Source organism: Danio rerio, chromosome 11 (assembly GCF_049306965.1).
Source record: "Danio rerio strain Tuebingen ecotype United States chromosome 11, GRCz12tu, whole genome shotgun sequence".
Lineage (NCBI taxonomy): Eukaryota > Metazoa > Chordata > Actinopteri > Cypriniformes > Danionidae > Danio > Danio rerio.
The window spans coordinates 46,819,568-46,837,385 of record NC_133186.1 but is presented as its reverse complement, the minus strand read 5'-3'; the positions used below and the strand labels follow the sequence as shown (position 1 = coordinate 46,837,385).

General features: G+C 34.2%; 1 pseudogene across 1 annotated transcript; it reads right to left on the bottom strand.

Moving 5' to 3' along the window:
• Nucleotides 1-4,604: 4,604 nt before the first annotated feature.
• nid1b (nidogen 1b) lies at nt 4,605-5,244 on the bottom strand (annotated as a pseudogene). Its single transcript, NR_023340.1, is given in 1 exon segment — nt 4,605-5,244. The product of NR_023340.1 is annotated as a nidogen 1b (transcript).
• Nucleotides 5,245-17,818: the final 12,574 nt, after the last annotated feature.

Below are 17,818 nucleotides of genomic sequence, written 5' to 3'. Positions count from 1 at the left end.
TTATCTCGCAGTTTCTCATTTATTTAACAGTATTAGTCAATTTAAATGTATATATCTTGCAATTCTGATTTTTTTTTTTATTTATACCTTACCATTTTTACTTGAAACATTTTTTGTTGCAGTTGCATGTTCATAGGCATTGTTTTTACAATTTTAAGTTAAAGTTTTATGAATTGTTCTATAAATTGCAAGTAAAAAATTCAGAATTTAGAAAGTGAGTCCAAATTGCAAGATAGTAAAACTATTCTGGAAATTTGACTAAACCAAAAGTTGCATGGGTATATTTATAAAAATAGCCAAAAAATACAAAGTGTGAGTCAAAATTATCTACATTTCCTTATGTAAATATATAAAAAGTAGGGCTGGGCAAAGATTAATCGTGATTAAATCACATCCACAATAAAAGTTTTTGACATAATAGATGTGTTTGTATTCTATATATTTTTATGATGTATATGTGATACACGCATACATGGAAACAAACATTATATTACAAATTATATCAATTTAAATATGTGTCATGTGCACATATATATAAATAAACATTTTCTCAAATACATGCATGCATGTGTGTATTTACTGTTAAGTCAGAATTATTCGAATAATTATTATTAGTTTTGGATTGTCTACAGAACAAACCATTGTTATACAATAACTTGCCTAATTACCCTAGCCTGCCTAGTTAACCCAATTACCCTTTAAATGTCACTTTAAGCTCTACAGAAGTGTCTTGAAGAAGATCTAGTCTAATATTATGATTGTCATAATGGCAAAGATAAAATAAATCAGTTATTAGAGATGAGTTATTAATAAATCTACACCATACACACTTAAATTATGTCAAAAAGTTTAAGATAAAAGTATTATTTTGTTTATTAATCATGATTAATTTTTTGACCAGCACTGATAAAAGCTTAACTTTAAATTAGTAATATGCATTGCAGAGATAGTATAATTTAGACGGTTTAATTTTTGCTCAGATTTTCAATAGTTGTATCTCAGACAAATATTATCACATCCCCCAACAAACCACACACTACAGGAACGCTTATTTATTCAGCTTTCAGATGATGCATAAATCCTAGAATTGACTCTCATGACTTATCTCTGTGATCCAGGGTCACATATAAACAAAGTTTCAGTTGTGTGTTTGCATATCTGTATGTACTGGAGCATTTGTAGTCCACTGAAAAAACCTCAGACTTTCACATGCTTGTACCAGATAAATGGTTTCCAAATGTGAGTGTTGTGTGAACTTGTCTGGTGTGTGTGTGTGTGTGTTATGTTAACTCGTGTAGTTTCTCTCTCCTCTGTGTGTGTGTGTGTGTGTGTGTGTGTGTGTGTGTGTGTGTGTGTGTGTGTGTGTGTGTGTGTGTGTGTGTGTGTGAGAGAGATTACAGCTCAGCGTGAAGGCAAACAGCTGCTGGGCCTCAGCAGGAAACCGATTATTTGACATGCTTGTGAAAGTCTAAAATATAGTGAAAGACTCGTCAAAAACAAAGCTATCAGATCAGATGTCCACCTGCATATTACTATTTTACACGTAATGTTAACAAAAAGCCAGCGTTTTTTGTTTTCCTGAACTCACACCAGTCAAATACAGTCATAAGCGGCGCTTAATGTTAACTAGAACAGTTTTGTGAAACGTTAAATAGATATATAGCATGTAAGTTAGTAGATTAAACGCCACTTACCTTAATTTACACCTCCATTGCTATTTTTACCAGTCAGTTCACGTCACATTTGTACGCGACGCCATTTAATAAACAAATACAAAGCAGATTTCTCCTCAAACGCACATTTGCTGCATAGATGTATACTAATATTGTTTTTTATTTGTAATTATCCAATTCCACCGTTGTTTACCTTTGTTTACAGCTGAAAACGATCAGCCGCAGCGTGTTTCTCTTCCGATTTATAAATAAGCCCGGGAACTTTTCGCGCCGCTTAATAACATCTTCCAATGAAATGGCCGCCTTAACATGATTGATAAACTGTCAAATACTCTAAATTATTGTTAAACATGTTGAGTATTTTTCTTTTATTTAATCGATACACCTGCTTTTATTGTCATACATTTGATACTTATTGTAATTTGCCGTCATTGCCCTGCTGGTTTTAGCTGGTCAACCAGCCTGGTTTAAGAGGGGTTTTGGCCATTTCTAGGCTGGTTTCCAGCTATTTCCAGCATGGTCTTAGCTGGTCAGGCTGGAAAATGACCAGTCAAATCCAGCTAAAACCAGCCTGACCACCAGCCTAGTTTAAGCTGGATATAGCTGGTTTTGACTGGACTTCCAGCTTGGCTAGGCTGGTCAAGCTGGTTTTAGCTGGTAATCTCCCAGCCTGACCAGCTAAAACCAGGCTCGAAATGGCTGGAAACCAGCCTGGAAGTGGTCAAAACCCCTCTAAAACCAGCCTGGTCGACCAGCTAAAACCAGCTGACAAGCCTAGGCTGGTTTAAGCTGGATTTCTCAGCAGGGTGGGCCAAGAATCCATTCATTACAAATGTTCTAAGTATGAATCCCTAATTTATGGCATATTTCCTCTATTTAATTGATAGGATTAGCAGAATAAAGTCCAGATAATGTTAGCATGCTAACCAAAAAACATTAAGTAATCAGAAATGGGTTATCCCCTTAACATTTTCAAGTAAATTATTATTATATAGACAAAAAATATTAATGTGACTATTTTCAGACCTTTCAGAACTTTTTGTACACTATCATTCTAATTGTAATTTTAATTTAAAGGCACTTTTATTGACTGCAATACCAATGAATATTGTTGAGAAGTGTGTATTTTAATAATTAGGTCAAAGCTCTGAATATTCTCAGTAATAAACATATGTTGTAACGCTGTTATGTAAGTCACATTTGAACATGTCTGGAACAATAAAACACAAGGACTCAAAACTCTTACAAAATGTGTTTTAATCGAACAGCTGTACAGATCAGTGTCTCTCATATCCTCTGTCCAGCTGTATACACAGCGGTCCGACTTCCCATCATGCAATGTGTAAACAATCAGTGTGATTTCCCATGTGTGTTGAGGAGGGTCTCGTCCAGATGTAAACGTCACATAAAATGGCCTGAATTGGGCTCTCAGCCCCAGAGCACCAGAAATACAGTGCGGATAACGATGATATACTTTTAATATTTACAATAAACAAAAGGAAAATCTTTGGTGTTTCATAAATCAGATAAAAATATAATTGTAATTAATATTTTACCTATAAAAAACTACTATAAAATCATATTTATTAAACTAACTAATCAACTAAAACTGCTCAACTGGATTCATGTTTTCAAGTTGTGGTTTTAAGTAGGGATGCATCAATACAGACATCCTGATTTATATAAATATTAATAGTTTCATCAGTGGATCATGTTTAACAATTAAATGTAATTAATTTGTCATTAATTAAACAATATAATATAGGCTATGTATCAGCATTATATACGCAGATGTCATATCAGCTGTTGAAATCCAATAATATAAACAATTGATATTTTTTAAATATTATTAAAATGGCTCCTAATATAATACATATTTACTATTTTACCTGCTTTAAAAAAACATTCACATTAAAGAATTTTATGAGCAAACAAAATTGAAATCTTAGGTGAAAACTATATATGTGAAGTAAAAATATGAGTAAGTATGGAAACTTGTTTCTGTCATGTAGACACATAAAAATGCAGAAATTTGACTTTGCTAATACCGTTGCAAAAGTCAGAACTGTGAGATATAAACTCAGTTCGCATGAGGCAGACATTGGAGATATAAACTTGTAATTGCGGAAAAAAGGAGAATTATAAAATATACTCATTCTGTGAAAAGTCAAAATTACGTAAAAATTAACTTACAGTTGCGAAAAGCCCGATTTCCTGAGAAAAAGGGGTAATTGTGAGATATTAATTTGTAATTGGAGAAAAGTCATAATTGCGAGATATAACTCGTAACTGAGAAAAAGTCAAAACTGCGAGATATAAACTCGTAATTGCGAAAAAAGTCAGAACTGCGAGATGTTAACTCGTAATTGTGAAAAAAGTCAGAATTGCAAGTTATAACCTCATAATTAAGAAAAAGTCAAAATTGTAAGATATAAACTCGTAACTGAAAAAAAGTCAAAATTGCGAGGTATAAACTCGTTATTGCAAAAAATTAGAATTGCGAGAAATAAACTCGTAATTGCGATAAGGTCAGAATTGCGAGTTATAAACTCGCAATTGCGAAAAGGTCAGAATTGCGATATATAAACTTGTAATTGCGAAACGGTTAGAATTGCGAGATATAAACTCGCAATTGCAAAAAAGTCCGAATAGCAAGATATAAACTCGTAACTGATAAAAAGTCAGAATTAGGAGATATATACTCTTAACTGCGAAAAAATCAAAATTGCGATGTATAAACTTGTTATTGTGAAAAAGTCCCAATTGCGAGGTATAAACTCACAATTGCGAAAAAGTCTGAATTGCAACATAAACTCATAATTGCGAAAAAGTCAGAATAGCGACATATAAACTCACTGCATATAAGCTTACAACTGCAAAAAAAAAAAAAAAGTCAGAATTGCGTAATATAAACTCGTAATTGACAAAGAGTCAGGATTGCAAAAAAAAAAATAGTTGCAATATAAAAACTCATAATTGAAAAAAAACGTCAGAATTGCAAAATATAAACTTGTAATTGCGAAAAAAGTAATAATTGCGCAAGGTATAAACTTGTAATTGTAAAAATGTCAGAATTGTAAGATATAAAAAAATACTTGCGAAAAAAGTCGAAAGATATTAATTCGTAATAGCGAAAAAAGTCAGCATTGCTAGATATAAATTAATAAGATATAAATCTATAAATGTAGGAAAGAGTTACGAATTTACAATTACGTTTTTTCTTCCATGATCGAAACAAGCTTCCATACAGTTTAGTACTTTTGAAAGATTTTAAGGAAAAGGAATCCCTGATTTGATCGACGTCTCTTAGTAACCACAACGAACAATAACGTAACAATACAATAGCGCAAAACACTGCTATTGGCAGATTAGAATCTCTAGTCTCCCTCACTGTACTGATTGTGTCCTCCTGACGGGACGGAGCTGCTGTTCGGTTCTCAGAAGTTTTGGTCATCTTCGACACATGAAGCATCACTGGCGTCGGGACAGCGGCAGGTGAATCCACCCGGATGTGGCAGACATAAATGAGAACAGCCTCCATTATCGCGAGAGCAGTAGTTTCCACCTGCGGATTACAGTCATGTGATTAACTCATGTGTATTGTTCAAATGTTGGTGCTGTTTACGCCCAATTGACTTCCATTATATTCACAATTTTATTGTGAAAGCCATGACAGCATATAATCATGCATTCTTGATTGTTGCTGTTTTTCAAATAGTGAGACCTTTGCATACTTATCTTGATATGTCTGAGAAAATCTAAATAAACCCAGTAAACACAGTCAGTGTATTTCTGCACATACACTATATGCTGCTGATTTACTCCACTAAACTCCATATAAAACACTTCACACTGCTGACTGATGATCAACAGTAAAATGACACATTGCCCCTTGTCCCAACAGGGAAAACCAGCAACAATCAAGAATCCAGGATTATCTGCTGTCACGGATTTGCAATCAATAAATGTGATTATAATGGAAGTCAATGGGGCAAAAGCACTTTACAAATAAACGTGAACTGAACTTTAATGTTTGTGATGCAATAAATCTGAGCTCAGACCTGCAGGGCATTGTGGGTAAGTGATGGCGATGCCGTATGTACGTGAACGTCTCTGAGGAAGAAATTCCTCCAGCTCCATCCCATCATGACGGTCCAGAGCGACCACTGCTTCTCTAGAGACACCATAAAAACACACACAATCAAACATCCGATAATAATAATAATAATATAAATGCATATCAAATACAATGAATTAACGATAAATATGTCCAATAAATTTAATTAAATACATAATAAAAATAAATAATAATTAATTTGATGTCAAAGTAAAACACAACTGATGAAAATTCATAAACAATTGAATATAAAAAATCATAAAAAATTTGAAGAGACGCGGTGGCGCAGTGGGTAACACAAACGCCTCACAGCAAGAAGGTCGCTGGTTCAAGCCTCGGCTGGGTCAGTTGGCGTTTCTGTGTGGAGTTTGCATGTTCTCCCTGTGTTGGTGTGGGTTTCCTCCGGGTGCTCCGGTCCCCCCACAAGTTCAAAGAGATGAGGTACAGGTGATTGGGTAAGCTAAATTGGCCATAGTGTATGAGTGTTATTAAGTGTGTATGGGTGTTTCCTAGTGATGGGTTGCAGCTGAAGGGCATCTGCTGTGTAAAACATATGCTGGATAAAATTACATCACGAGTATGAATAATTAAAATATAAAAAATATAAAAATGTAAAAGTTTATTAATTTAATTTAAAATCAGAATAAAACAACAATTATTATAAACTATTTAAAATAAATAATTATCTTAATAAAACACTTGCTAAAATTAAAATAATCACAAAAATGTAAAAATCAATGAAACACTGGAAAACAAAATTCAAATAGCATAGTCAAGCAATCTTCCTAAAAATGACAGCATATGAATAATTAAAATGAATAATTTTCTAATATGAAAAATAAAATAAAAAAAATTAACAAATGTTTCATCATAACTCAAAAAAATTCAACAAATGATTGTTTACATCATTACATACCAATCTTTAAAAAAATCAAAATAAAACGTAATAAATCAAATTATATAGACGTCAAATTAAAATAAAAACTTTAAAAACAAACCAAAATAAGACAACTATACTAAATAAACGCCAACTGACCCAGTTGGGACTCAAACCAGCAACCTTCTTGCTGTAATAACAACTGAGCCCCCATGTTGCTCATGTTATCAATTATTTTTACAATATTTTCCTCCAAGAAATTCATCAATGAGAAGAAAGATCTTCTTTTAATACTTTTATACATTAATATTCATTTGTCTTTTGTGATTTTCCATGTTTAACAGCACATTGTCAAATAAACATCGTCATGGAATCAGGTGTTTTCATTAGCCACTTCAATGATTCATTTCAATGATTCAAACTGATGGAATAATCAAATGAACTGATTCATAAGAGTCACTTCAGGTGAATCAGTGACTCTGAGCGCACCTTCTCCAGTCGGTGTAGTAGAGGTTTCTGCCATAGGACACGATGGCGAATGGATACTGAATCCCTTCGGTCAGTTTTCTTCTGACGCGAGAATACAGATCCAAACACTCCACCTTACGAGTTCCTGAAACATTTGTAAAATATTTTGTTAAATAATTCAAATAATAAAAGATGTTCCACAAATAAAAAATGTATAAAATGAAAAATTTGATCATTTAAATATAATTTAAAACAACTAAAAGCAGAAGAGTATAAAAAGAAACTAAATTAAAATGTATTGTATAATAAATATATTTTGACATAAAAACATAAAAGAATCGAAATATGAGGTAATAAAAGTATATATATATATATATATATATATATATATATATATATATATATATATATATATATATATATATATATATATATATATATATATATATATATATATATGTGTGTGTGTGTGTAATTAATGTAATTAATACTTTTTAAAATGTAATATTAAAAATATTTATATAATTAATTACTATAATTTAAACAAAATATAAAATCTTTACAATAATTTTATAATAAAACAATCTAAAAAAAAAAAATATATATATATATATATTTATATATAATTTAAATAAATTAAAAACTATAAAATAAATAATTAAATAAAATAATTAAATAAATAATATAATAATTAAATAAAGAAAAAACAAAGAAAAACTAAACAAATCTATCAAAAAACTATAAAATAAAAAACAGTAAAATAATTACAAAAAAATAAAAATAAATTATAAAAAAATATATAATCAAAATATCAAGAATTAACACAAAATAGTGATCTAAATAAATAACATTTAAATGTAAAAAATTATAATATATGAAAATAACTAACAAATATTTAAATGACAAAAATGAGTAATTATTTTATTATATATGATTTATTATATTTATGAATTATTTTATTATATATATTTAATTATATATTTTCAGAACGGCACACACCAGCGTCGGCCCAGCACAGCAGTTGGCTCTGGCTGTCGTAGGTCAGACCGTTGGGGAGGCTCAGGCCGTCCTGCACCAAAACCGTGCGCTCTGTCCCATCCATGCTGGAGCTCTCGATCTTCGGCCCATCTCGGTTCCAATCAGCCCAGTACAGACGACTGCAGGACAGGGAAAACTAGAGTCACTCGTCTGCATGTGTTTAGTATAGCGCTCAAAACCAATTCAGATGCACTGATTTGATTGATCCGATGATAACATTTGTTTGATATCCTCTCTAACCATTAGATTCCTTTAAGGGAATGATTCGCAACAGAAAGCCCCGGCTCCTACATCTTATTTTTTACTTCATTATTCCACTTATTTCAATGTCTTCTTGTGTTGATGTGTGTGTGTTTGTACTCTGTATGTTTGCACATTCTGGAGCTCATTCTGATTCTGATTTTAAACGTTCGCGCTGCTCTACTTTAGCGTGTTTTAGCCGTGTCATGCATTCGTACCCATATACAGGCTCTGCGATGATTGGCCGCGGGTTTATGAGGTCATTGTCGAACAGAACGCGTCTGTTACTGCCATCCAGACGGGAAACCTCGATCCGGTCCAGCACTGAGTCCGTCCAGTACATGTTTCTGGACAGATGATCGATGGCGATTCCTTCAGGACTGCCCAGATCTGCAGGAAAACACACAGCAGAGGTCAATACTAGAGTCCAGACAGTAATCAGCACACACACACTTGTACATCTTTCTTTACAGGTGTAATGAGGTTTCTACTGTACTGTACTGTACTGTATCCCCCCCCCCCCCTAAATAAATCATCACAGCAAACAATCTGCATTTTTACATTTAAAAAATTAAAAAAGAGCTGTTGTTCTGATGGAGACCAAAGAAATTGTTCCCACAAGGTCAAAATGTACTGGTATTACTATACTTGTGGGGATATTTGATGCCCACATTGTAGGAAATACAATCATAATGACTTAAAACTGATGAATTTCTGAAAATGCTAATTTTTATTTGTTGAAATTATTTATTGACTATATGATATTTATGTTTTTATTAATATTTAAAATGCAAATATCACTAAAATAAATATAAGGCACAATAAATCAATACAACTATATTAAAAATGAATGTGAAATAATGATGAATAACATATGAAATAGCTGATAATTAAAAAAAAAACTATTAAAATAAGATCTTTAACGATGGATCTGTGACAGAAAAACTAGGGGTTTTGGTGAACACTCATCACTATATCATTCTTTTCCCAAACGATGCATCAGACTATGATAGTTTAGCTGTGACTTTTGTCGTTGTATGGGAAATGCACCCCAGAGCAGTGGGAGTTTCCTTCTGAATCTACAGTTGGCCACGCCCACTCAAACCGAGCACAATAGAAAATAGTCAAGTACCTCAAAATGATCATGTTTTGATGTAAAAGTCTTTTCATACATAATAAGTGTACCTCAGAAAATAGTACAAACAATGAGCTTTTTGCGTGTGTACTTCTGACCTCTGCTGATGAGTACGCTGCTCTGTCCGCCCTGCAGCGCCACTCTGCTGATGGCCGGTTGGCTGATATCAGACCAGTAGATCATCTGATCCACACAGTCAAACGCCACCGCAATCACAACCTTATCCTGCACACGACAACAGGAGCAGCACACTTCAAAACACATCATCAACAAAAACACACCAGATAACTTCCCCATCTCACAACTTTATTTACAGGAATACTTCATCATATTATTTTATTTTAGCACATTTTTGCATTATACCAGCTAACTACGCCATTTTCATAGCAAAGGAGAGAGAATGAAATGCCACGAAATATGAAATAAAATAATATTATGCTAATATTGTAAAAATAAAGAAGTAAAGACAACAAAATTGACACTTTTTGTATTAAAAAAGACCTAAAACTAACTCTTACATCACAAGTCAGATTATATATGAGCCCAATATTTTTTATAAGTTGTTTATTCATAACTTGATGTAATATCATGAGCGATCATTATGAAGAAATAAACCAAACAAAACATAAAGAAATGAATAGATTATTTATATATTTTATAACATATAAATCAAAACATTTTAAATAGACGCATTGACCAAAATTCATGTTCTATAATTTTACAGAAAAAGGATAAAAGGTATATATATATATATATTGTTGGATAATACGAATCATTTTTTATTATTTTTGTCTCTTTTTCTTTTAATCAAACAATTATTTGTATTGGTCATGTAAGGGTCATATATTAACTGAACTTCTAGTGTTGTGTGTGAGTGCTGTGCATACTAATTAGCATTTTTGCAGAAGTAGATAGATGCGGGTCCAAAATTAAATTCAGCTCTGCAGAAACTTCCTGTCTGAAGAGAGAGGTTAAAACTGAACACAGAACACAGAAAGATGTATGCTTTGTTGTTGTGCAGAGAATTCGTAGAAAAAGAGGAAGTATGTCGAAGGTGCGGCCAATGGAGGACTGAACAATGACTGACAAGTGACGTTATACCAAAACTCCACCTGTTAAGATCGGTTGTGTATATATGCTGAAGTCAGGAAATGTATGTGAGTTGCGAACCTCTTGAATGTAATTCTTGTATTGCACTGGGGTAATGTAACCCAGAGCTCTGTCATCGAATTATTCATTTGTATACAATAAATTGTTACGATTTTTGACATTTAAGAAAAACCTCTCCTGACCTTTTCTCTTGAACACGCATGGAATAGAGAAAGATATTCCAACAATATAGATATATATATATAAAGTTGCAAATACAAATATACAAAATGCAAACATACAAACTAAAAGTGCAAAATAAAAAAAGCAGAAAACAAAAATGTATGAATAAATAAATATATTTTAAATTATATATAAAATATTATAATTGTATATCAATCAAACAAATAACACAAGTTATCTTAAGTAAAGAAAATTAATAATTACACAACCAGTTAAACTCCGCTGACGTCATCGACTTTCACTTTAAGATTTAAAGGGCCAGCATTGCACCAGACCCCAGTAAGTGGTTTTGTTTGAAAGTGTAGAATCGATATTTTATGCACATTTGCATCACTTTGGTTTTTATTCTACTGTACAAAAGTTATTTACACTTAAATACACAGTATTTCGGATCCCCGAGCTGGGTATTGAACATTGGTTCATTTTCATTTTTTTCATATGACACATGTACAAGTTATAGCTCAAATGAAAGCTCTTGCCGGTGCTCATACGGTTCTAGCATTCTTTTTACTGAATTATATTCACATATCAAACAGTTGCCGAATGAATCGCTGTGTTTCCATAATGCAGAAGTGAAAACAATACATTTATGATCAATAAGCAGCCCCAGATAGCACAGACAGCTGTCATCTCTTACCTTATGCTGTGCGCTTCAGGGCCATTCTCCTCAGTTTTTGAGGTGATGTGCATAAGTAATCCTTTAATATGTCTGACGTGCTCCAAACACAGTGAATTATGTTTGATCAAACAAAAGAATAGTGAAATATGAAAACAATGATCATCCCTGTGGCTTTTGCAGCACCTCTCATCAGTTTGAATACAATAACTTTTGCATAGATTATGGTGGAGACATTTGTCTTTTTTCCTATGATTACAGACATGTGCAGGAGCCACCAACATTAATTACAGCACGCTAGACCAAACACAACCTAAACGGGACACTTTCACATTTCACAAGCGCCTCTTTTTTAAGGTGTTTATTGTAACACAGACGACATATACAGATATTTTAAACACTTTCAATAGTGTTTTATGAAAATTCAAAGGGTTTTCTTTAAAATGATACCAAACTTTCGCATTTACACCTCTGCATTTGGATTTGGGAAGCTTTTAAATTTGGGTCGGCAAAATCCAGGTGGAAATCCCAAAACAGCAGCAGAGTTTAACTGGATAAAGACATAATAGCAGCTACAAACCAAAAACATGTTGAAATGGGCCAAAATATGGGAGAAAAACAGAAATAAATAACAAAACAAAATTCACTTTCTTTCAAATATTTTCACATGATTGAAGTCAATAGTAAAGAGTTTTTTTTTACTGAATAAGCTCCATTATATAAATATGAATATGTGTTTGAGTGTGAATGATCCTCCACACATGAGCTCTTGTTTACTGACTCTCTCTCTCGTGTCTGTCAGCGGCTTACAAGAGCTGTAAATTGAGGTTTTCTGCATTTCTGTGATGAAGAATTCAAAGCCACAGTTTCTGGATTCATTTACAGCAATTTACTGTCATATGGTGGAAAGATCAATGTTTCTCCTCTGTGTTTTTGTCTTGTTTTCCAGCACAAACGTGTCAACATTCTTAAAATCACAAAATAAATAAAAGAAAAGCTAAATGACTCACGATATTGAGTCTTTTCTGATGTCTATCAAAATTGAGTCCATTAATAGGTAATATAGTTATTCCAATAATAATAATTAAAAAATCATGCCAGTAGGACAATAATAACACAAATTGTCTTGAATTAGGTTTATTTTTGTGATTCCACTGATAGATATTTGCTTATGCTGTAAGCAGACAAAATCACTCAATTTTATTAAACTTGTCCAAAAAATAAATAAAAAATAAATAAATAATTAAATAAATAAATTAATTAATTAAATTAAATAAATAAGCAATATAATCAAAAATAAAAAAATGTATATTTTATTGAATATTTAATGAAATCTGGCTTAAAACTGTTAAAATCCTTTTCTATAAAAACTAATCGAATAAATCCAAAATGATGAAGTATTTCCCCAGAGAAAAATTTATCTTACAACATTAAAGTGAACCGTTTTTGTTTTGAACAAAGTTTGACTTTATTTTAGTATTTCATTATTTAATATTTAAAATTTAACAATTATTTTAATTTAATAATATTGTAATAAACAGAACAGCATTTTTCTGAAAATCCAAAATCACAAATCTTCTTTTATTTTTATTCTTTTATAAACATCAAAAATAAAATCTTAGAATTTTAATTAATATATATTTATATATATATGCCAAAAAACAAACTTTAATTCCTTCATTTTCTTTTCAGCTTAGTCCCTTTATTAATCAGGGGTCGCCACAAGTGGAATGAACCACTAACTATTCCAACATATGTTTTACACACCGGATACCCTTCCAGCTGCAACCTAGTACTGGAAAACACCCATACACACTCACATTCACATTCAATTCCCAAAACACACCTAGAGCCAATCAGCAGTAATCAGGGAGTGTCTAGTAATAATAGTGGACATATCTGAAAGGGGGCGTGGCCTGTTGTGTTATGTGACTGTTTGCTTTGATGCATTCAGATATTAACATTTTCCAACTTATCCAGCACATTTTTATTTAGTGGATGCCCTTACAGCTGCAACCCATCTCTGGGAAACACCCATACACACTCAGACACTACGGACAATTTAGCTTACCCAATTCCCCTATAGCACATGTCTTTGGACTGGTTCATTCATTCAGGAGAACATGCAAACTCCACACAGAAATGACAACTGACCCAGCCGAGGCGCGAACCAGTGACCTTCTTGCTGTGAGGCGATTTTGCAACCGACTGCGTCACCGTGACGACCAGGCAAAAACGTAATAAATTATATTAAACTTATAAAAAATAAATGTGTGTGTGGTGAACTCGCGGTAACGTGCAGGACGGTTTCTCATATTTTGTGTGTATAGTGCGGTGTGTGTGGTGAACTCACGGGGACGTGCAGGACGGTTTTGGCCTGTTCTTTGCTCATGCGGTTTCCCTCCAGAGGAATGTGGTCGATTCTCCCGCTCTGAGCGAACAGCAGGTTTGCTCCAGGAGTCAGAGGGCCGATATCAGAGCGGGGGGTGGGGCCAATGAGGGGCGGAGCCACATTATGATCAATGCCTATTTAAAGAGGGAGGGGCTTGTTAATATTAAAATATTCCAGGCTTTATTTTTAAATATAATGACATATATGTAAATATAACTGTAAAGACATGGTAATGATTGAGGTATTGCAATGTTGAGGTGGTTTATGAGGACACAACTCAATTTAAAACTTACTCTACAGACTTAACATGTGTGTATTTGTTTGTGTTTGTGTGTGTGTGTGTGTTTGTGTGTGTATTTGTGTATATATGTGTGTGTGTCTCTTACACAGCGGTCTGCTTCCAGCTTCAGCTCTGGATCCAGGAATCTCCTGTCCAGCCTTGTCAACACACCAGCACTGACCCACACTGGCGTGGCACTGCGTGGGCTCATACGCACCGTACTGATCACAGCTGGGCACAAACTGACCCACGATTGGCCGCGGGCGGAAGAGGAAGAACCCACCACCGGAGGAGGAGGAGGATAGGGCGGACTCTCTGTGCCGCTCACACGCCGTCTGCTCAACCGCTGAAACAATCAAACACAGATGTTAAAGTCGGGTTTTGTTAAAGGGTCACGAAACACCAGAACACATGTGTTGAGCTGTTGACAGTGGTATATGTGTCCCACACTGCTAAAAACACTATTAGGACACCTATATTTCACTAAAAAGTGTAAATTGGTTGTTTTTGCGTTATTTCAAGCAAATTCGTACTTCCGGTTTGAAACAAATTGTTGAAGCTGCGTCACGGTCATGAGATAATAGCGTGTATTCCAGCGTGCAGACTGGACGTCTGTGCCAGAGTGTGTCTTATTACGTCTTACAGTGTGCTGCATTAATGCATGAGTAAAGCTTGGTTCAAACCAATCAGCGCGCTCTATTGTGCAACTTCATTAATATTCATTACTGTCACAGTGTTTAGACGACAGAGACGCCACGTTGTGTTGGCGAAACAAGCGTGAAGTGTTGCTTTTATAGTTTGCTGCAGTGAAGTTTTGTTTTCATTTTCTCTCTGTGAGAGCGCAGCTGGAGTCACGTGTGGATTAACAGTGTACGCGACGCTCCACAACAATAACTTACGTGTCTAAGGAGGATTATTGTTTACCTGAGAGCTGTTCTCATCTGCAAACGCTGAAATCCGGATTCGCTTTAGTCTCCTCTTAATAAAGACGCGGCTCTAGTTGCTGGTGATTGTCCTGTCTCTACAGATTTGGTAAGTGAGCGGCCAGTGCTCTTTGTTTATTCAGTTTGTTCGTATTGAACTAAGTGAACTATTGCACCGAGTGTAAACATGTTAGCACCACAACCAAACTTTAACCTCGTGTAGGATTTTCACCGCATTTAGTGACCGGAATAACACACGCGGCTTTCTGATGCTACCTGCCGTGTGCATCTAAGTTTCCGGGAAATGCGGAGGGTTTTTTCTGTCATTCGCCGTGCGGTAACAAACATTGCATGAAAATACACGCTTACAGCAGTTCCTCGAATCAAATATCTCATTTGTCGCGAGGGACATGAATGAATTCCCTGAATGAAAGAGTCAAACTGCAGTTAAAGTCCAACATTTAATCATTTGGCAAATAATTCGACTACAGATGTCCATGTAAACACCGTTACTTTCTCCCCTGTGTGTGTGTGTGTTTTGACTCTGAAACTCAGCACACCCAAATAGACACTCCCACACCATCCCTCTTTTCTCCCTCTGACACTCCCCCTAAACAGAGCTGGACACGCCCACTTTTCTGACTTTTTCCAAAGTAGAGGTGTGAAAACATCCTGCTGAAACAAGGGGGTCTCATGGCCCTTTAAAGTTGTTTTGTGATGCAGTTCCCAGAGAAACACAATATTAAATGAGAAAACAGTGGGCGTGGCTAGTATCTCAGATTGCACTGCATTAAATTACATTTCCCCCGCCATGTCTTTATAATTTGAGCATTTATTTTACCCCAGTATATTCAATGGAGCTTCTGCGCTAGCCTGCTTATTCTGACGGACGCGTGCGTGTAAACTGCTTTTTGTCTCGTTTTACACTTGAGCAACTAAATGCCTGCCGAAGTCTGTTTAACTGATTGTGTTTTAATTACATTACAACATTGATGCTGTAAAAGGAACTGTGTAAGATGGAAAAAAACTCACAATAACCGGTCACCGGAAGCTTATCAGTATGGGAAAAACACTAGCTCGGCATATACCCTATAATAAATTAGGGGAAAAGCTCCTCAAACTTGTCCTCAGCCAATCAGAATCAAGCATTCAACAGCCCTGTAGTATACATCATTTTCCTGACTGGTTTGATCATGTGACGTGTCGTAACTTTAAAAACAAGCTCTGTGTTCTGTCTGAGTCCCAGCGGTTTTGGCGTGTCTGGTTTAGGGGCCCTGGGGCCTCCGGGAAGAGCATCTGCTGACACTGCGGGGACATCTGGAGCAGATGATCAATGTGATCTGACTCCACACACACACACACACACACAGGGCCACCATACAAGATCTATGATATAAGATTTACTGTACAAAGAGCATGAGGCCAAGTTTTAGGATATTTTTTTATTATATTACAGTATATTTATTCATTCATTTTCCTTCAGCTTAGTCCCTTATTTATCAGGGGTCACTACAGCGAAATGAACCGCCAATTATTCCAGCATATGTTTTACACAGCGGATGCCCTTCCAGCTGCAACCCAGTACTGGGAAACATCCATACACAGTCATACACACACACACGGCCAGTTTAGTTCATCAATTCCCCTATTGATGAACTATTTTCCCTATTAAACTCCACACAGGAACTCCAACTGACCCAGTCGGGACTCGAACCTGCAGCCTTCCTGCTGTGCGACCACAGTGCTAACCACTGAGCCACCGTGTCGCCCCACATATTAATGAATATTTTTAAATATATATTTTATCTTAATGCACATTTAGGTCATATTTTTCTATTTGTTAAAAATATTATTACAATAAATTGACTTCAAGTGAACAAGGGCACTATTTTCAAACAAAATACATATAGTAATATTTTTACATATCAAATAAATGCTGTTACTTTAGGTTTTAATTGATCAAAATATCCTACAAAATAAAATGCATAGCAGTTTTAATCTAAGGTGCATAGACTTAAAAATGGCAAATAATAAAATAACACAAAAATTATACAATAATAATTATACAACAAATTGTGATATCAAATGCAGGATATATATATATATATATATATATATATATATATATATATATATATATATATATATATATATATATATATATATATATATATATATATATATATATATATAATTTAAGTAATAATTTATCATTTAAAATAAATGAATTTTTTATAATTTAATTTGAATTGCTTTTATATAAAAGTAATTTTATATTTGCCAGCGCATGTTATTCCACAGAAAACGTTTTCATCAGTGCTACTTTAGAATAACTGATATGCTATTACAGCATTTGTTTCCTTTTTTTTTTTTCAAGTATTTTCTTTATTCATTTTTGTCCTCATATTATTTTCATTCTTCCCTTTTTGCAGTGAAACAAACACCACATCAGCATTTGTTGTAGTGACTTTCATTTTAGCATTTTTTTACCTGTTAATTATTAAACAGGATGATTATTTTGACCGGATGGACAGGATGAGGCTGTAATTTTCACGACGTCAGAGGCTGACATCTGCCCTCAAATTAGGAGAATGACATGCTTTTGTCAAACACACACACACACACACACACACACACACACACACACACACACACACACACACACACACACACACACACACACACACACACACACACACACACACATATACACACACATACTTACCC